This window comes from Canis lupus, chromosome 9, assembly GCF_011100685.1.
Source record: "Canis lupus familiaris isolate Mischka breed German Shepherd chromosome 9, alternate assembly UU_Cfam_GSD_1.0, whole genome shotgun sequence".
NCBI classification, from domain to species: Eukaryota; Metazoa; Chordata; class Mammalia; order Carnivora; family Canidae; genus Canis; species Canis lupus.
The window spans coordinates 39,722,099-39,743,971 of NC_049230.1; the positions used below are offsets into that span (position 1 = coordinate 39,722,099).

Here is a 21,873-nt window from a genome sequence, read left to right on the forward strand (position 1 = left end):
TTTTCTTATATATAAGGAAAAATGCTCTAGGGGCCAATATATTAGGTAACTCCCGATTTTCAATCAAGAGGAAATAGAAGCGAAGTATGTCTGAAATTATCATCAAAGTCATTAGAATAGGATTTTTCTTATCAGACTTCAATACACACAGGTATAATATTAGGAAGACATCTATTTATGTAAGTTGGGCAATTCCAAAATTGATATGTCACCCACCTCATGATAGAGTCAAGTGTCTTCCTCCCCTCTTCCATCCCTCTCTATCTAATATGTATTCAGTAGATGCTCAAACCGTGCCAAGTCTGGTGCCTGTTATTCAAAGGCATGTAAGGAGTGCCTGCTCTGTCAGGCACTATGCTACAGCTAGAGATGCAGGGTAACAAGCAAGGCTGCTGTTCTGGAGGAGCACAAGATCTGTAATGACAGACACAGGAGCAAGGGTGTCCCACCTATTCATTACCTTCTCAGTCTTCCAATGAGCTGGTGAGGGAAGTGTTACCATTTGCCATTTCAGATGGAAGAACTGACACACTGAGGTCAAGTGCTGTCATATCTGCAAGGTCTCTGCTTGACCCAGTTTGGACCCCTGGTCCTCCCCCTCCATGTTACATTCCCCAGGATCACCCCAAGCTAGCCCTGAGGCCCTGTCCTCCCTAGTTCCCATCTGCAGCTCCAGCCTTGTCTTCCTCTCCACCTTTGCGGACATTATAGAGCCATAACCCATGGTTTGCTCATCCGTAGACCTCACACCACTACTTAACCCATGGATCCTTGGGCCACCAGAGCATTTGAGAATGCTGTTTGAGGAGTTTGAGAACCCCTGAAATTTCATGCAAAATTTTGGTTGAAAGGGAACATGTGCAATTTGAAGGGAGATAAGCTAGATCATTCATCAGAATCTCCAAGGGGTCCAGAGCCCATCCACGGGAAAATTACTTGAAAATTACTACATTTGTCCCCCTGAGTTCCTATTTGCTCCTCCACAGAGCCTGGTGCTCAGCCAGTTATGCAGGAAGAAAGGGTGGAAGAGGGGATGAGACACCACTGTCCCCACCTAGTTCTACTGCATGGAGTATAACGTAAAGCAGATCTACAGCCAACCCTCAATTCCTGCTCTTAATGAGATTTGTCTGGAAGAGGAAGAGAGAAATGAAGAAGTAATCAGAGGGACCACAAAGCTGAATGAAGGTCAAGGAGAAAAGACTCAAGAAGATAGAGATGCCAGCCACTCAGAGAAATGCTGAAGGGGCAGGAGTCAGAAAGGGATATAATGGCCTTACCAAAGTTACAACTCAATCAGTTCATCAGCAAATAACTTCAAGTACCTTCTATGGTACAGAAATCATTCCAAATGCCTTACTTTATGAGTCATAAATTGCCCAGGCACTGGGGTAATGGAAAGGGCTCTGGGCTTGGACCCTGGAGATTTGCATCTGGACTAGATTCTGGTCATCATCATCACTATAACCTTGGGTAAGAGTCATTGAACCTCAGTGATAAACCTTACCTGTAGAATCAGGGCATTATCCTGACCTGGCTTCCATGGTTCTTGCCCTGAGGCTCAGATCTGATACTGCTGATACTGGATGTTCTTACAAGTAGGGCAGTTACCACCTACGGAGGTCAGACTGACAGATTCCAACATTTAAAAACAAGTTCATTGTTGTGAACATCTCCCATCTCTGTGTGCCAACAGAACTAACATGAAGTGACAGATGCAAAGAGCTATTTGCTTATTACTCTCCCAACCACACCCCACCTCCTACCCTCAGGGCCACTTTGTACAAGCCTTTGTTCTCACCCTGCCCTAGCAGGTTCTCAGTGGGTTCAGCCTTCCCACCCAAGACCTTTGGATTGTCCTTTATTCCACCATCCACTACCGCTACTCATGGGGCTTCCCATTTGCTCTCTCAGCCCTATTCCTGTAATGAATGTTATGGTTCATCTCAGTGTGGATCCAGCATGTTACTACCCCTCCTTGCATATTCCCTTTGTCCTCCATTACAGGCTGATCCTCCTTACCTACACATTCCTCCCAGCCCTTTTCAGATTTCTGCAGTGGCCAGTGAGCATGAGAGCATATGTCCTTGTGCAGGCAGAAACTCAGGAGGGAGATCTGAAAACACTCTGAAACCTGTAAGGTAGTCTGCAGGCCCGAGGCATCATTGTTAGTCTTCTGGTGAGCTTAGGGCAGTGCACAGACTAAGGGAGGTGTCCAGAGTGAGAGGTGCCTTGTGGGACCCGAGCTGGTTGAAAGCGAGGGAATTCCTCTTTCCTTCCTCCTTCCTGAGGGTGCAAGAACTTAGGGCTCTGACTGGCCACAGGTGATAAATATATTTATGCTCAAGAGAAACAAGCAGCCATAGATCTTCTATATGGGAGGCAGTTTTCCTTTTATTTCAACCACACGAAATGGGGCCCAACCAATGAGCCAGTGCAGGAAAGAGATCAACACGGAATTGTAAAATGGCTGAGGCTAATAGCTCCGTTTAATAAAACCTGAAAAATAAAAGCCCTAAGAGCAGGTTGCTTCCCTGTGCTTTGGAAAGAAAAATTGCATATTAGAAGATTGGAGAAAACATACAAGGAAAAAGCTTAGGGTCTTTCTTCGGGGGCACTGGAGAGAGTGGGCTACAGGAGAGGCAACAGGTGTGCTGGGAAAAACTGGAGCCAGTCATGAAGATAGTTATGTATGTTGTCATTCATTTGGACATTTACTGAGAATCTGCCATGGGCAAGGTAAGCCCAAACAAGACAGGTCCAATCTCAGCCCCATTCCCTATGGCACTGCTTGCAAACATTCAGTCGTTCCAATTCTACTTTCTTTTTTTAAAAAAAAAAAACTTAAAATTTTTAAATTTAATTTAATTTTTAATTAAAAAAATTTTAAATCACAGTTTTGAAGTGCTGGCTATATTTTCTCTAGTATGTATTAAAATACATACATCATCATAGACCCATGCTTGTCTGAGCTAATAACTACCTAAAGTTGTCTTGAGGCACCTGGGTGGCTCAGTTGGTTAAGCATCTGACTCTTGGTTTCTGCGTAAGTCACGATCTCATGGGTTGTATGTTCTGGGCTCTACGGTCATTGGGGAGTCTGATTGAAGATTCTCTTTCTGCCCTTCGTCCTACTTGTGTACACACACCCACTCTCTCTCAAAAATAAATAAATCTTAAAAAAATAAAATAAAGTTGTCTTGTGTACTATCAGTTACACATATACTACATGTTGGAAAATGCTACTAAATGGGGTGAAGTATCGAGAGTAATTTTGACATCATGCAATGGAAAATTCCAAGTAACTGGCTTAAGCAAAATAGGAAATTGTTTTTAATCTAACACAGAAGAAGTGTAGAGATAGATCATCCAAAGTCTGGTGTGCCTGCTCCAGGGTTATTAGATACTCAGACTCCTACTGTTCAGCAACACTATATCCTAGCATATGCTTCCAATCTCAAAGTCACCTCAACGCCCAGGATGGCTGCTACAACATCTGTATTCTGGGAGGTTGCAGGAAGGAAGGAAGGGGAAAAAGATATCCTGCCTTCTTAAATCAGTGCTCTTTGAGGAACTTTTCTACAAGTCCCCCCAGTGATTTCTTTTACATCATTTTACCTGGAACTTTGTCAGCTAGCTAGCTACACCTTAAGCTCCAAGGAAGCAGTTTCGTTTTATGAGTGAGAATCAGTCCTAGGTACCTCTTGAGTGCCGAGCCTCCCTATTTGGACTCCAGTGCTTGTCTGAACTTCTGTCCTGGCTCTAGCCTTGACTTTAAGCTGTGTACATCAGAACTAAGGCTTGACCCTGAAGTCTAGATCAGGTTAAGTGGTGGTGGCAAGACACTATCACTTTGTTTTCATCTGACTCTTTCTTCTAAAAAGGGATCCTGCTTTAGGAACTCATTTTATTGAGTTATATGTACCTTTTTGACCTAAAATGTAGACTCTACTTATACTGAAAATCAGTATACCTAGATTCTAGGTATCATTATTCCTAGATTTCTACCTAGAAAACTTTTCCAACTTACCTATACTCCAACTCTAGACTAGAGCCTTCAGACATTAATTTCTGTTCAGATCACACTAGAGTTGGCTTTCTATCTTCCTTGCCCTCAGCATCACGTGAATTGATTATTCAGCTTGTTCTGACTGGCCTACCTGTTGTGGCATGCACAAATGAAAATAAAAAGTAGGGAGAGACGGGACTCAAGAGGTACCTAGAACTTAATTCTAACTCATAACGCAAAACTGCTCCCCTCTTGCCATTGAGCTTGATGAGTAGCCAGGGCCATGCTACTCAGATATATCAGATATATCCAGTTCACATCTCTCTCCCCTATGTGATCTCTAGGAATTCTAGATTCTCTTCCCCTTCTGCTGTTCCTGTTATATGTTGTCCTTCGAGACATTTTTGCTTCTTCTACTGGGTCATAATGTTCCATATTGAAAAAGAATTCAGAGAATTCTCTGACTCTGTCTCCAACTGCTTCCAGTACAGTCTCCACTGTTCACTATTCCTAGGAAATGCAGGATCTTCAATAGCTGCACTCATCTCCTAGTGTGAGCTTTTTTTATTTTTTAATTTTTTTTAAAGATTTTATTTATTTATTCATGAAAGACACACACACACACACACACATACACACACAGAGGCAGAGACACAGGCAGAGGGAGAAGCAGGCTCCATGCAGGGAGCCCGATGTGGGACTCTCTCCCGGGACTCCAGGATCACGCCCTGAGCCGAAGGCAGGCGCTAAACCACTGAGCCACCCAGGGATCCCCTGAGCCTTTTTATTAATGTTTTCCTTAAAAATCCCTGAGCAACAGTATGTAACACGGTTCTACAGTAAATAGAAGTTAGTTAATGTTTAGCGTTTTATTTAATAATGAGTGTCATTATAATGGAAAAAGCATAATTGCCAAGCTTATGTATTATTCACCTACCATGTTCTCTTTTGCATCTCAATGCCCAGCACTTCAAGAGCATCTAATACATGTTTACTAAAAGAATAAATAAATGAATGAATGAATGGTAATATTTGTCCTCATTTGTCCATGCCACGGAGACTCTAAGTCTACAGGTTATGATGCCATAGCTACACATTACCATTCAACAGAAGGCACCTTCTAAAGTGGAGTTTTAAGATCTAGCACATGGGTCAGCAAACTTCCTGTAAAGGGCCAGGGAGTAAATATTTCAGACTCTGTAGGCCATATGGTCTCTGTTGTAACTGCTCAAGCTGCAGTTGAAGCCCCAAAGCAGTCAAAAACAGTATATAAACAAGTGAACATGGCTGTATTCCAGTGATACTTTTCACATGGTCACAAAATATTATTCTGTTATTCTCCCTCTGATGTGTCTAGCCATTTAAAAATGTAAAACCTGTTCTTAGCTCCCTGGCTATATAAAAACAGGTGGCAGGCCAACATTTGGCCACGGGCCATCGTTTGCCAACTCCAGATCTAGAATACAGTTGTCAGTCTTCATTGTACATAAGAACTCCCAGGATCCTTTTCAAAATACAGATTTACCAACTGTGCAGCCCCAGGAATCCATTTCAGTAGGAATGGGGGATGGCAGAGAAATCTACGTTCTTAGAAAGCAAGTGATTTTGGTACGAGAATTGGATCATACTATGAGGAAACCAACCATTTTAATTAGAGCAGGTTAGGCAGCTGAAACAAATGGATCTCAAAATTAGTGGCTTAGTACAGTAGGGGTTTATTACATAGAGTTCTGGGTAGCTATTCAACTCATGGGTGATCCTCTTCCACACACATAGAGGGGGCCCAGGTTCTCATGAGTTCCAAAGTCACCTTGGAAATTGACATTGATAAACAGGTGGGAAATTAAGCATTTAGGAGCAAAGCATGTGGGAGGTTAATATGGGCCAGGCTTGGAAGAGATATGTGTCGTTACCACTCCATTTTACTGGAGAGAAATTGGTGGCTGTTCTTATCCAACTAGAAAGAGGGTAGGAGAGGCGGTCTAGCTGGATGGATGCCCAGGAAGAATGGAAGAACTAGCTAGTGACCCCCTCTCCTGAGCTAAGGGAAATAGCTTACTGCTGAAGGTCGGCTTGTGCAAATTTAAACCTGGTGAGCTATTCTAATGGGCAACAGGTTTTAGACTTGGCTCTATTTCCAAGCCATGGGAACTTAGGTCTCAGCTTCCTAACCTGAAAAATAAGAACCACCCCTACCTTCCCTCTCTCATTAAATTGTGAAGCTCACTGCAAACCCTGTGCACATGTGAGGGCTAAGTAATTCAGCTATGATTGTGGGATCTTTTTTTTTTAAAAAAAGATTTTATTTATTTATTCATGATAGACATAGAGAGAGAGAGAGAGAGAGAGAGGCAGAGACACAGGAGGAGGGAGAAGCAGGCTTCATGCTGGGAGCCCTATGCGGGACTCGATCCCGGGACTCCAGGATCACACCCTGGGCCAAAGGCAGACACTGAACTGCTGAGCCACCCAGGGATCCCCTGATTGTGGGATCTAGTAGGGAGTCTACCCACGGAAGCTGGGGGTCAGGTGTTTCGGTTCACTCTAGGGAGTAGTTCTCAAAGTGAGGTCCCCAGATTAGCAGCAACAGCATCACCAGGGAACTTGTTTAAAATGCAAATTCTCAGGCCCACCCAAAACCAACTCAATAGAAACCTAGGGGGTAAGGCCCTGCAATCTGTGTTTTAACAAGCCCACCCAGTGATCCTGAGGCACACTCAGGTTTGAGAAACACTGTCCTTAACTCCCAAGCTATTTTCTGTAGGAAGATAAAGGTAGGAAAGCTCTCCTCCCTCCTCCAAGAGGCTGGGACCCCCTGGAAACTACTTGTTTCACAGTCTTCATGTAGCAGCAGCAATGAGCAAGAGAGATACCCATTCACCATCCCCTTGGAGCCTTGAATCAAGCCTTCTGATTGCAGTGGCTAAAGAATAGCTAGCTCATTTTCCAAAGATCTAATTACATAATGAAGCCTTCATGCCTGTGGAGCTTCTTCCAAACTGTGTAGCCAGAGGCTGGCTCTGAGAGCAATTGGTTTGGGGCCTCATTTGAACACTAAGACAAGAGGTCAACACACTTTATGGCCAAAAGTGTTGTCTACAGAGGTGGCCTTTCTAACATCCCCTCCCGTCCCAGCCAATCAGCTAATCCTAATTACAGTGGGGACCAGACAGCAGGCCTAGGAATGCAAGCTGTGGCCACATCATTGGGGATGGGCTGGCACGTCTGGTCTCCCAGTGTCTCCCCAGCACAGCTACCCTTCCTTCTCCATGGCCTCAGCATCCATGAGTGGCTGGGATGGGATGAGAAAGACCTGAGTCATAGGTCTGAAACCTGGCCCAGCTGCTGACCAGCTGGGCAAATCTCCTCAAATCACTTTATTTTCCTGAGCCTTATGTGAAAAACAGAATGATGATCTTTGCCTCATAGGGCTATCTTAAAGACTCAATAAAAATGAATGTTTTAAAGTGCCTGGCCCAGCACCTCCTCTTACCAGGGCAGCCCTTTCACTTCTGCCATGGTGAATGGGTGAATGATGTAGAATTTTCTCAACCTCTACATATACTTTCTCTCTATCTCAAATACTCATTGTGCTTATCCCCCTTTCTTGGCAGACTCCTCCTCCTCTGTCAAGTCTCATCTTAGGAATCACTTTCTCCAGGAAGTCCTCCGTGATCACTACCTCCATCCCAGGTCTTGGTTAATTTCCTCTTCTCTGGAATCCCATGGCTTCCTGATCTTTCCTGGCCCAGTGTTAACTGTACTGTCCAATTCCCTCTGCTCTGTGAGCTCTGGGCACACAGAAAACTCACCTGCTTCCTTCACCAGTGTCGTTCCAGACCTGGCAAACAGTGGGTGCACAGTAAATGTCGAATGAACAAATGAACAGTAAGCATGCAATAAATGTCGAATGAATGAATGAATCTTACCATGGCCCAGGCGGTGATCGGGATAAATTCAATCCAATTCAGCAAATGCTTACAAAGCTTCTACTATTTATCAAGAGCTGTTATGGGGAGCGGAGGAAACCAAGATAGATAGAATACAGTCCCTACATTCAAATTATTTATCATCTTAAAAGCTGTTCGTGTAAACAATGTAAGGCACATCCTGGGAGGAAGAAGCCCAGGCCTGTAAACTGCCCATCCCCCGACCCTGCTCCCATGGCCCATAACAAACCCTGCTCCCAAATTTCTCGGGACAGCCTGCAGTGAAGCCTGCATTTGGTCTACCTTCTGTTTTTCTCAGATGAGCTTTGACTCCAGGCTACTCCTATTCTGCTTCTTAAATTTATATACATGGGCTTTAGTGTTTTTTTGTTTTATCTGCCACCAGCTAGAACTTTGTATATACCCATATTCACCCTTACACATGGACACATACACTGTGTCCTTCCTGCTCCCAACCAAAGTGAATCAAATGCAGCCCCTTCTTTCAGGCTGTTATGGGCAACACATGCATACCAGCACCTATGGCCCAAGTGCCTGCTTTGCTGTGCACTGAGCTAGGGGTATGTGTATGTGGAAGAAACAAAAAGAGAAGACAGTGGTGAATGGAGAGACATAGCCTCTGCCCAAATAATTATGCCAAGAGGTTGACACACTGGCAAATGCTGCATAAATAATCAAAGAAGCTGGTGTGTGTGTGTAGAGTCAGGAGGAGGAGGACTGACAATTGAGCAGAGCTCAGAGGGATGGGTAGGGGGTCACCAGACCCACTAGGGAAAGCTGAAAAGGAGAATGTTCTCTGCAAAGGAACAGCCTGACCTGGACCTTGAGTGAGAAGGAATCCAGAGCACTTGAAAGGGGGAGCATATGTAGAGAGCATGGGGGAGACGCTGGGTATGGACACAGGGAGGCACAGGGGTGAGAGACCCCAGTGGGGGTTTGGGCCTTTATCCCAAGAATCCTGGAAAGTCATGGAGGATTTTAAGCAGGGGGTGACTTGGTCAGGTTTGCTTACTGGCTACAGTGGCCACAAAAAGACTGGTTAGGAGGCTCTTGCTGTGGTCCAGGGGAGAGATGGGTGGTCACCACTAGAGAGTTGCTGTGGGGAAGGAGAAATGGGGATGAATGAATTTTAAGAGTCTTAACAGACCCATGATACATATGAGAAGTACAACCTTGATGGAGACCCTATACGTGGCCAGAGTGTCCCAAATAGCAAGTAATTCACAGATGAATTAAATTCACCTCATCATTTGATTCCAAGGTCCAAAATGTTAAGAAGCATAAAAGTGAATCAAAGGCCTATAGAATTCCTATGAAGAGGAGGTGAGTCCTGGCTTGAGAATAAGGAAAAGGAAGAAGCATCATTGGGCTGAGCTTCAAAGAACAGATGAGAAGTGGTGGAAGTTAGGGAGCAGAAAGTCCTACAGTGGTGACGGGTATGCTTAGGGCATGATCATGGGAGCATGAATGGTGCAGGTAACCTAAGTGCTTTAACAGGAACAACTAACAGTGGATGGATCTAGAGCAGAAAGTGTCTCAAATGCCAAATGAAGAGATTGTTATAGATGTTATTTCATAGATTTGGGGAACCATTCCATCAAAATGTAATTACTAAGCCTGTGTTTTGTGCCAGCATTGTGCTGGATTCTGGGAATGAAATAACAGGATTTTTAAGGAGCTTAAAGTCCAGTGGGGAAGCAGACATGTAAGTGGAGGCGAATATGTAAGAGGAAGGCAGATGTGTAAGTGGGAGAACAGATGTGTAAGAGGGAGGCAGATATGTAAGTGGGGAGCAGATGTGTAAATGGGGGGTGGATGTGTAATGGGAGGTGGGTGTGCAAGGAGGAAGTCGATGCATAAGTGGGGAGCAGATGTGTAAGTGGGGAGTGGATATGTAAGTGGGGGGGTGGATGTGTAAGTGGGGGGTGGATGTGTGAGTGAGGGGTGGATGTGTGAGTGAGGAGCAGATATGTAAGTGGCTGGTAGGTGTATAAGTAGGGAGCAGATGTGTAAGTGGGAGGCAGATGTGTAAGTGGAGCACATGTATAAGTGGGGAGCAGATGTGTAATTGAAAGGTAGATGTGTAAGTGGGGAGCAAATGCGTGAGTGAGGGGCAGATGTATAAACAGGAGGGAAGGGAGGGTGGAGAGTGGATGTGTAAATGCTCTTAACTCCAGAGGAAGTATGAGACTTGACTTGTATAAGTGGATGTATAAGTGGGGAGCAGATGGTCCTTGAAGAATAAGGACAAGTCCACCAGACAGACCCCTCGGAGGAGAAGGTGACGGACTGCAAAGAAAGTAGCAAAGGGAGTAGGGAAGAAACTCCAACAGCTGGAAGAGAAGATGCAGGCATGGTGGGTTGGGACCTGCCTGGTGAGTGTGAGGAGGTGCAGAGCACCAAAGTGTACCCTGAACTGAAAGCCCCTGGGGAGGTGTTTGAATCCAGAGAGGGAGGCAGGCAGGAATAGTTTATGGAGGACATCACAAGACTTTCCTCTATGCTTGAGAAGTTCTCCTGGAAATGGTTAGGAGGAGCTGGAGAAAGGGAAAGAATCCAGAGGCAAGGCTCTTTTGCAGGGTTTCGAGCAGTGGAGTTAGACAGCAACTGAACTCAAGACCAATAGGGCCAGAAGGGTCTAATGAGATAATTTTCTCTGAATCTTTCTATCTTAGGGAAGTATGGAGAATTCCCTCAATCAGCTGAGCCCTTGGTGTTAGTGAGTGGGAGACGGGAAAAGCTGGTTGCTATGGGTGGAAGAGATTAGGGAGGAGAGTTCTGGAAGGGTCCAGGCAAGTGGTCATGGAGCATGATGGGCAGATGTGAGGGCATCTCAGCCTCCAGTTCAGATGGTGAGGGAGGGGCTGATCAGACATTTCCCAAGACCTATTGTTCCCCAAGAGAAGATGAGCACTAATAACTGAGGCAGGCACTCTAGGGGAAAGAATGAGTTGCAGAAACGATTGGTTCTAGGTGTACCGATTCTGATCTTTGGGCACCAGCAAGATGTCCATGTGGTGATGAACTTGGAGATTGGAATGGCTACAGATAGTGACTGAGGAGCCATCCCTGAGGGGCTGCACTGGGAGCTGCAGGAGCAGAGGGGCTCACGCAGGGAGATAGGAAAGGGGCACAAGATGAAAGCTGGAGGGGAGGACCATAGAGGAGACTGAGGGGGAGGCATCACAAAGGTACTGCAGAAGGAAGAGAGCATTAAGGACTGAACTGTCGGCAAACTTGCTCCTGCTCACACAATCACTCATAAACAACAGATCCAAACCCCAGATGCTCTGACTCCTCATCTGTCACCCTCCCCAGCAGCCCATGCTACTCCCCAGGGTCCCCTCCCCCGTGATCTGGGTGCAAAGATAAAGAAACCCTCCAGAAAGCTCTAAAACATCCAAGGATCATAAATGCAGGGCGCCAGCCCTCCTGAGACTTTGATTTCTCATGGAAATTTTCTCTGAGAAATAAAGTTGCATTATGAATACATTTGACAGGCTCCACAATCAAACATTTTGCAATCTTGGAAACAGCTTGGAAGCAGGGAAAATATGAGCCTTCAGCGGTTAAGAGGTGGGGGTTTGCTCAGAGGGAAGATCCCACCAGGAGAGAGTGGTCTCAGGACATTGAGGGGTGTGGGGCCATGTAACAGGGATAAGATTGATCAGGAGAGGCTGAGAGACCATTAAACTTGTGCAGAAAGATCTCCACCCGAGGAATCATGTTTTCTGAATGGCCTAGTATGGCAGTCCGAGGGGAGATGATATTTTAGAGGAGAAAATTCCAGACGGGCTTTGACCTCCTTGGCCTTACATTTGTGGTGGGGCAGGTTGTGGTTTCCACATGTCTGGTCAGGCTCCAATAGCCAGGGGGCCACTGGAAGTAGGGAGGGCATACAGGCAAAGGGGAGGGCAGAGGAAGGGGGTTGGCTATAATTGAACACCCCATGCCACCCCTATAAGAGGAGTCCTGGCATTCTTTTTCATTTTCCTCATACAGATACTGAGGTTTAAAGAGTTTAATTAAGTACTTAATCAAGTCAGGTGGTTAGTAAGTAACAGGACCAAGATTTGAATCCAAGGCCTTCAGACACCTAAGTCTATGCTGTTTTCAGCACTACATGGGAAACAGGAAATCCTTATACTAGGAACAAGGGAGATCCAGAGAGTTTGAAGACGCTCCCTCTCATCATACTGTGAAATCTCATATGGATGCGTTGTCTTGTTTTGTTTTGTTATTTTTGCAAAGAGAAGCTGTAACATCATCAGATTCTTAGTGTTTTGTAGTTTGTGGGAGGCTAGGAGTTGCCGAGGTCCTAAGATGCAGAGAGAAGTTAGGATCTCCCATTTCTTGAGGCTGTTCTTTAACTGGCTCAGACTGGGTGTGAGCCACAGTCCCAACCTGCGTGAGCTTATGGCGGGGCAGCAGGACAGATACCCGTAACGCTCATCTAAGACAGCATGTAACTAGGAATTCAGTGTATATCTTGGACATAGCAGCTCAGTGCTGAGGGTAATGACGAGAAGCAGGCAGAAGCCAAGAAGATTCAGTAGAGAGGATAGGTCTTCACCTAGACTTTGAAGAATGGATGAGACATGGGCAAATTTCCCATCACTTGAAACACTGGCATTCCACAAGTTCGATGGAGGGTTTTCACCACTAAAATAGAATAATAGAAGTTTCAATTCCCAGAACACATTAGCTTAATGGGTAAAATTTGTTCTCTATCAAGGGCTTTTCTTCATAAACTGTTCTTAAACTTAGGGTGCCTACTACCACTTATCTGCCAGTGAGTGCTGTGGGTGACACAGAGAATAAACAAGTGGAAATAAATGCTAATGGGAAACCAGGAATGTGTTTTCTTCAAAATATTTTATGTGTGATTATTCCTTTTTTGAGTTGCAGAGAGCTATATACATATAATACAGCCATATTTCCTGCTAGAAAGATCGTTCCAGGTCTGAATGATAGAATTAAAGATGTCAATATTTCATGGCATTTCACAAAGAAAACCGAGACTTCCGGGAGTTCCACCATCTAAACCATTTTCAAAGCCAGTGGGATGCACAGGGCAGGGTGGCAGATGGAGGCCATTCTACAGGATGGAAGCAGAAGGGACAACTTTTTGCAGAGGTGAGGAGGAATGCAGCCTGGCAGGAGCAGATGTTAGCCGGGGTGCCTGGAAAACTACTTTTTAACTTTTAGGAGCCATATGAAAAGTAACCTCTAGTGCCAGGTGCAAAGAGAAATTCTATGACCCAGAATAGTTGACTCCCAGGCCGGTGTTCCCAAATCCCCATCCTGTCCCAATTTCCTTCCATCAGAAATCACATACTGATGTGCTGTAAGTGGAATGCAATACATGTTTTGTTTGGCCCTCCTGTGTTTTACAGAATTTTAAGAATTATTTACCGAAAGTTTTATTTAAAAACTCATCCTATTTAGGATGATTTTACATGAAAATCTGTATTTTTGGCTTTTCTTTAAAAATCAAAAGAGAAGACAACAGTGAGTCTTCATTCTCATATGATAGCAATAGATACAGGTGAGAAGAAACTGCTGCCCTTAGCAGACCTTGGGCTCCTCACTACTCAGTGTGGTCCTTGGACCAGCAGTTTGAGCATCAACAGGGAGCTTGTCCGAATTGCAGAAATCTCAGAATCATTTTAGCAGGATCCCTAGGTACTTTGTTTGCATATCAAAGATTGAGAAGCACTAACATGATTTCCCCCAGTTGTGGCCTAGCCAGCTTCTCTTGTTTACCTTGCTGGTCTGGTCTGAGGGCACATGATATCCTGGCCTAGATGGCGTTCACTCTTACACAAGTTGCCCCCTAAAGCCCACCCCCCTTGACCACCACCATGAAGCCTCAAGAGAGAAGAGTCTAATGTGAAACCCAAGAGGCCATCCGGCCACTCCTCTAGAGCCTACACCCTATTCAGCCCCATCCCCACTAAAAACCCAAGGCCCCTCCATGTTCATCATGATGGAACCTCATCTCCTCACTACTCTGCACATTTGCTAATCCCACCCAACGTCCTAGCCCTCCCCCACCTTGTGCTGTGCCCTCTCTAGCTCACTGTCTGGACAGAAGACACCTTGACAACTACAATCCTTCTTTGAATATTCCCTTCACCTCATCCTACCTGAAGCCCATTTCAACACTTTTACCTTCGGTTCTATCTGTACCTGAGGGTTAAAAGATCTCTTCCTGGGGCGCCTGGGTGACTCAGAGGTTTAGTGCCTGCCTTCAGCCCAGGGCGTGATCCTGGAGTCTCAGGATCGAGTCCCACATCAGGCTCCCTGTATGGAGCCTCCTTCTCCCTCTGCCTGTGTCTCTGCCTCTCTCTCTGTGTCTCTCATGAATAAATAAAAAAATCTTAAAAAAAAAAAAAAGATCTTTTCCTTCCTGCCCTCAAGTGCTGCCTCTTAATGGTGCATATCCCCCACGACACATGCATGCACACATGCGTGCAGCTGCACTTATATGTACATATGTATGCACATCTCCTTGGAGGTATGCAGCCTTTACCACCAGCTAGCCTTCCTTGTTGCCCCAACCTCAATCAGACCCCACTCACTGTCTCTGTGTCTTCTCTAACACCCCTATCCTTACTCTCACCAACTTCAGAATCCACATCAATGGTCTGCCATTACTGCCTCAGCTCTTGAGTTCCATGGTTACAATCTTGACCCTATCATTACCAATGGTTGCATCACCTTTGAGAATCCTTGACTTTAAGTATCCCCTCTAATGACTTCTTATCCTACTGGTGCACCCATGCCAGTGCTCAGACTTCTGCAGTTCTGTGACCTCATTAAGGCTTCTACACAATGACCTCTCCTACTTCTCAGCCCCCCGCCATGCCCTCGAGTCCTCTTCTGATCTTTGCACACATTTTCGTTACAGTCACTCTATACCAAGCACCTTTAATTCCATTGCCACCTCTGCCTCTTCTTACCTCACAGGGCAGGCTCTAAGCATGATTAAATCTGACTCTCCACTTCCTGCAAAGTGCCAAAGGAAAATGCACATTCACAGGATAACTGGTCCAGCTTTATATTCAAAGCCAGAAATCCCAAAGTGGCACTCACTGTTGCCTGGCAATCCGGTTACACTCTCCAAGTAAGTTCACTTGCCTATTCTTCAAAATGACTATTCACACCTCCTAGTCTCTACTCAAAACTCCTACATCCTTCCCCCTGAAAATACTCACACACAACAGCCACGGTCTTTATTCTACCCTTGAATGTGATTAGATGCAACTAGGTAGACATACTCTAAGATTTCCAAGCTGAAGAGACGCTTTTCTGAATTTATCTTCTCTGTCACCCCTCTTGTTTCTATGGGTGAAGAGTCTATGCCCCTTTCAAAAGCCATCCCTTCTCCTGTGCCCCAGAGGCCATAATCTCTCCTTCCCTGAGAGCTCAGCCCTGTGATTCAGTCCCACCTCCCTTGCACCATTCATTTCTCCCTTCCTCTGGCATCATTTCCCCTTTTAGGTAAATGTGTTCCCAAACCTACCTGCAGCACACACATGTCCCCAGTCAACCCTTCAGCCAGAGTTCCACTTCTCTATTTCCCTTCGTAGCAAAACTTTCTTTAAAAAAAAAAAAAAAAAAAAAAAAAGGTGTCCATAGGTGTCTGTGTTTCTGCCTCCCACTCTAGTCACATGTGCAACCCCACCACCACATGGATACTACCCAGGCCACAGTCACAGTCACTGGTTGTCCCACTACCAGGCAGTTTTCGATTCTCACACCATGGAAGTCAACACTGTCCATCCTTTCCTCTCTCCTAGAGCCTCTTCTTCTCTTGGCTCTGGTGACAGTTCATTTTCAGGTTTTACTCCTACTTGATGGCCCCTTCTGTCTTGCTCTCCTTTGCCAGTTTTTCCTTCTTTACTGAAACTCTAAATATTGGAGTGCCTCAGGGCTCTGTCTGGGGTCTCCTTCTCTTCTTTATCTACACTCTTTTTCCTTGGTAATCTATATGTAAATAGCTCCTGGATCTATATTTCCAATTTTAATCACTTCTCAGAGCTCAAGTTGCAGACATCCATTGGCTTACAGGTGGCCCAAACTTAGCATGCCCAGAGCAAAACCCTTACTCCTCAAACACTGCTGTCCCTATCACTCAAGCACATGTGCACACGTGTCCACATAAACACATGCATGCTGGCACAGAGAAAGTCCCAGACTGTTCCTCCCAATTCTTTCCATCTCAGAAAATATCACAAGCCAAAAATCTTAGAGGTATTCTTCTCCTTGACTCACTGCCTTCTCCCCCTGACAATTAACAAAGGCTATGGATTCTACTGCCAAAATACATTGAAGAAAGTACATGCATATTCCCATGTTTCCACTTCTGCTGTTAACATCTTCCTCCAAGCCACCATTGTTTCTCATCACACTGTTGGAACAACCTCCTAACTGGTGTCTGGCTTACATTCTTGGTCCCTAAAATCCATTCCCATTGAGACCCCAAGAGGTTTTTTTGTTTTGTTTTTGTGTGTGTATGTGTGTGTGTTTGGTAAAGGCATATATCAGATTATGTCATTCCCCTGATTAAACCCACCTATTGCACCTGAAACAAAATCTAAATTCTGAGATTATAACGTCCTATGTGATTCAGGTTTTAGTTTCCTCTCCAACATCACTATGTCACTCTTCCCCTTTGTCCACAGCTTGAATATCTATTTTCCACCTCAAGGCCTCTGCACTAGCTCTTCTTTCTGTTTGGGAGTTCCACTCACCCTGTTCTGGGCACCCAATCAAAAGTAGTCACCCAGTCCCTCATGAGCACATCACCCTGTTGTAAATCTCAGCTCCATATTTTCCATTCCTATTTTTCTTATTCATTTACTTATTGACTGTCTCCCCTAACTAGATCATAATATATGTGAGAACAGGGCACCTTGCCTTATTCACTGCTATGTTCTCAGTGCCTAGAACAGTACCTGGCACAGAATAAGAACTCAACAGATATTTGCTGAAGGAATGTATGAAAAAAAGTTACCAAGAAACAAAAATGGCTAATCTTCAAGATTACAAGGGTAATATTTAGCTTTTCCAGAGAACAGATTATTTTTAAGAATTTGAGCACCTTACTGCATTTGAATGCAAATGGACACTTACTAATTACAAATGAGTCTTATCTGTATACCACAGCCTCCCTGGCAAGACCTCTATCTGGAAACACTTTGGTAGTCATGAATTCTGGTGGCTTATAAACTGGAAAGTTCTTTTTTTTTTTTTTTAACTTTTTTGTTTTGCTTTAAAAACCCTCTTTTGATTTGCTAATTCAAGCTACTTCTCTCAGCTCCCCTACAAAAACAAGGTTTTGCTGCACTTATAGTGGCATGACTCCCCCAACTAAGAATGTACATTCATTCATTCATTCATTCAAGTGTATTTGGCACCCATATATGCAGGTACTAAGCATACAGAGCTGAATCTGGTCTCTGTCCTCGAATAATGTCTGGTCCACTCACCAAACAGACATAAATAAATATATTCCTAAAATAGTAGGTAATTGACATAAGAAATGTGTGTTGAACAGGGATAAGTGGAATGGAAGACTCCAGAGAGATCTACCATAGTCAAGAAGCCTTATGTCCACTGCTTAAACATGTCATCTCATTTAACCTTTACCCCAAACCTATGAGATGGGGATTTTTTTTATCCCCAATTTATAAGGAAACCGAGGCCCAAAGAGATTAAATTCTTGGCTTAGAGTCACGCAGGGGCAAGTGGCCAGCTCAGAATTCTTACTCAGTTCTTCTGATCAAGCATTTTCCCCACTAGCAGCTGCCTCCAGGCTTGTGTCCTGGGAGCTTATTATCTGCTCTAGACCTTCCTGGTGCCACCTGCCCACCGGATAACAGTGACTGTCAGCTGCTGGACTGTATGTGCCTAGTAGTATTACAGGAATAGTTCTCACTGGACATTCCAGTGAGACATTCCTGCCACTGACCTCCTGACACCCAGCTCTGCTCCTCTCCTGACCCTGCTCCACCTGCCTTGGGGGCTTTCTTCCTTCTCTAGCAACTGGCCCAGGGAGTTATTAAAATATTCAATGAGAAATCCACTAAGTACTTGGCCCTAGGAGGTAGGGATGGAAAGCCACAAAAATGATTGAGACATGATCCCTGCTCTGGAAGAACTAATTGTCTCATGGGGAAATTGGACATCTAAGCCATTTTTGACACCACGATGTGCTAAGTGCTAGCAGGAGACATGAACAAGTTCCCATGGGAAGACAGAGAAGAATCAGCTTGGAGGAATCAGGGAAGGCTTCACAGAGGAAGTGATGGCTAACCCATGTCTTGAAAAATGAACGTTTGCAAAACAGAAAAGGATAAAAGGCAGTCCAGGTATAGGAGGGGAAATGTGGACAAAGGCATAATAGCTCCATAGGGACTGCTTAGGGATCAATTCACGACTTTTCTATGGAGAAGAGATCTCGTGCATTTTGGGTGAGTGTGTAAGGGGATGATAGAGTTGGTGGTGATGAGGGTGGAGTGGAGAGCTGAGTTGGTTCAAGAACTAGACAGGGCTGAGCCTATGGGCTGTGGGTAGAGGCAGCACAGAACTCAGATTGGAGAATGCAGAGGAAGAAAATATGGCTAAGGTTGAGTTTCTCTCATGTACAGAAAACTTTATGCTACTGACAGCCACATCAACCCACGAGTCAAAGACGGTGGCCTGAGTCCATGCAAGCGTACAGCACAGAAGGAAGGCAAAGATGAAGCAGACACTTTCTTGTGTCAGAGGAGCTTTCAGTCTGGCTGTAGATGAGGGATTTGGACACGTGTGAAAATCTAATACAGTGAAGCAAGTCAATGACAAGTGACAAGGGAGTGGCTTGGACTATAGGCAGCTAATGTCTGGAGGAGACTAAATGTCCAGAGAAGTTGAACAAAATTCTTGGAGGAGACAGTAGAGTCTGTTAAGAATCACAGAGCTGCACTGGAGAGGACTGAGAGGTGAGGAATAGGGTTCTATGAGTGACTGAAGAGCAATGGGCTTGTTAAGTAGAGCTTTCTAGAAGAGGGACCCTTTGTGGTCAGCCCAGTCCAACTCTGAGTATGTTAGCAGGCTCACCTGGTCCTGGGCCATTTGGACAAGACCCGTCTGAGACTCTGGCCCCTCTGGCCTGTTCACAGCCTTGTGTCTTATCTGCCTTACTCTTTTTCCTACTCCAATTAGGATTACCCACTCCTGGTCCCTGGCCAGTCTCAGCCTCTCTTAATCCTCAGTCCAGCTGCTTGAAGCTGCATCTAGGCATTGACTCAACTCAGCTATTTGGCTATAATTTGCATATGTCCCTTGGTATATGAACTTCTGGTCCTTCTGAGTAGCATCTCAGGCCCATCCTGCCTCCCTACAGAACCCCATCTTGTCCAGCCTACCCAGCTCTATCCTGGGTATAAGTCATTGAGATGGACTCAGTCTAGAATTAATGAGAAGGGGCAGGAGGGGAGCTGTGGAGAGGGTATGAGCTTTTTCTCATCTCTGAAAGCTGCTCTCTCATCCTCAGATACACAGAAATGGTGGGACAGGACTGCATCAGGGAAAATCACCTCCGTGCCCTCAAAGCCCCCAAACCAGAACTGCAGCTTTCCTGGGTAGGAAGGCTGAGTTGAGAGTTACTGATCACTTGCAGTCTTCACGTGGATTTAATCAGTCAATGGAGAGTATGATGGTCATCTGACTCCCCCAGGAGTGGCCAGGCTATAGGTAGGATAGCAAGCAAGCTGGAGGATTAACAATGTCAGACAGCAGGGAGCTGGGGCAGCAGGGACATACACTTCATATACATAAATCCATGGACATGCATATGAACATATACAGACACCAAGAACCAAACACAAAATATAAGCACATACATAGACTTGCACAAAGGTGCCCATGAAAACACACACACACACACACACACACACACACACACACCATTCGACCGTAAGTCAGTTTGCAGATTAAATCCCTAGCACCAGCGTCAGGATTTCGCAGGTGGCTCCTTCTTTGCTTACTTCCTCACAGGGGACCCCCTCAGAGGGCCCTTGTCTTGCAGTGCATGGGAGTGAAATTGTTGAGGCTCTCAGAAGGATTTAAGGACATCTGCTAATGTGGCATGCCACCTGATGGTGGCATGAATTGATCTCTGTTTATTCACAGCACATTTTCTTTTGCTAAGCAACATTAAGTTTGAATCAAAATATGTGACTGCTATATAATTATTCTTGGTACCGCTTCCCTTGGGTTGCATTTTTCTTGCTATTTATTTGTTCAGGAGTGGGTAGGGGCATTCATCTCAAGAGATGTCAGTCTGAGGCAGGCCTTTAGCCAGTACCTTGGCAAAAGGGGCACCAGCAGTCAGAGTGATCCTGACTTAGCCCTTGGGCCCACTCTAGTATATCCCAATGACCACTATGCATCTCTCTTTCAAGGCTCTGTAGCAATATATCCACAATCTAATTTTGAATGATGCAGTGCAGTGACATAAACAGGCATTTCCAAACATTTTCTTGGTCAAACCCCTCTGAGCCTCAGTTTCTAAGTGAAAGGAAGATAATTAAAGGTAATCATTTCCAGATTATGCCTTTAAACATAAAGTAATTATTAACAATATCTCTGTATCAATCATTTATTGCTGTAATAATGCTGCTTAACAAACCACCCCAAAATTCAGTGACTTAAAACAACAATCCATTATGCCTGTTCAGGAGTCTGTGGATACTCTGGGGTTGACTGATCTTGAATGGACTCTGCTGGGCTTGGCTATACACAATGAATTGGGTTTGGATCTTCTCCACATGTCCTTCATTCTCCGTGAATCAGCAGGTTAGCCAGGACATGTTCTTCTCATTGAAATGAGAATAACAAGAGAGCAAACCTGTGTCATGTCCCTAACATCCCATCCCACAAGATAAGAGACATGGCTAAGCTCAATATCAATGATATGGAGAAACACACTCTGCCCACAGGAGGATGAATTGAGGTGTGGGTACATTTTGGCTGAACAATAGTCTAAACTGGGCATTGGAAACTGGTTCTGTAAAAAACCAGATAGTAAATATTTTATACTTTTTAGACCATGTGGTCTCTGTTGCAACTACTCAACTCTGCCATTATAGTTTAGAACTCTGCAGCCACGGATAATATTAAACTAATGGGCGTGGTCATGCTCCACTAAAACTTTATTACAAAAACAGGCATAGTTTTCCACCCTCTGATTAAACTATGACAAATTTCTTTCACTCTAGAAGTGATCTGGTTTGGATTATGAATTGCATGATCACCCTAATTATAAGAGTTTCTCAGAGGGTGGTCCTGGACAACCTACATCAGAATTACTTGAACTAAGGAGTATGTGTGCATATCAAACATGCAGATTCCAGAGCCCCAGCCCTGAATCTTGGGGGTGGGGCTGGGAATCTAGAGGTTTAATCAGCTTTGGCCAGGTGACTTGGATGCCCATTAACACTGAATTACCACTGGATTGATTGACCTTAATGAGCTCCTGAAAATCCAAATTTTAAGGAAATTTATCCTGGGCTTGGAAGGCTCTTTAGAGTTAAGATGTTGGCTCTTCTTTGTGAACTGCATTTTAAACAAGGCCCTTTCCCTTCACACATGGGAATATCCCAATGCTGGGACCAGGGTAATGCATCTAGGGACACAAGGTTTATGGAAGTGCTGACTCCCAGCGTTACACAAATGCAAGGTGTATACCTGTTCTCAGTGCCTCCTTAAATCATGGTCACTGGCGCTTCACTTGCTTCATCTTAATCCTGATCCTGGCTTGTCTACACGTGCACACACACTTGTGCATGTTCATTCACACACACGCTCTTCTCCACATGCTGGCACACGCACATATACTTACTATGTGGAACTAGCGTGGTG

The 21,873-nt window shown here is 44.8% G+C and overlaps 1 protein-coding gene across 2 annotated transcripts in view; it reads left to right on the forward strand.

Moving 5' to 3' along the window:
- The window catches only part of ASIC2 (acid sensing ion channel subunit 2), a 1,001,679-nt gene that overhangs the window by 668,046 nt on the left and 311,760 nt on the right, over positions 1-21,873 (forward strand). The window lies entirely within an intron of this gene.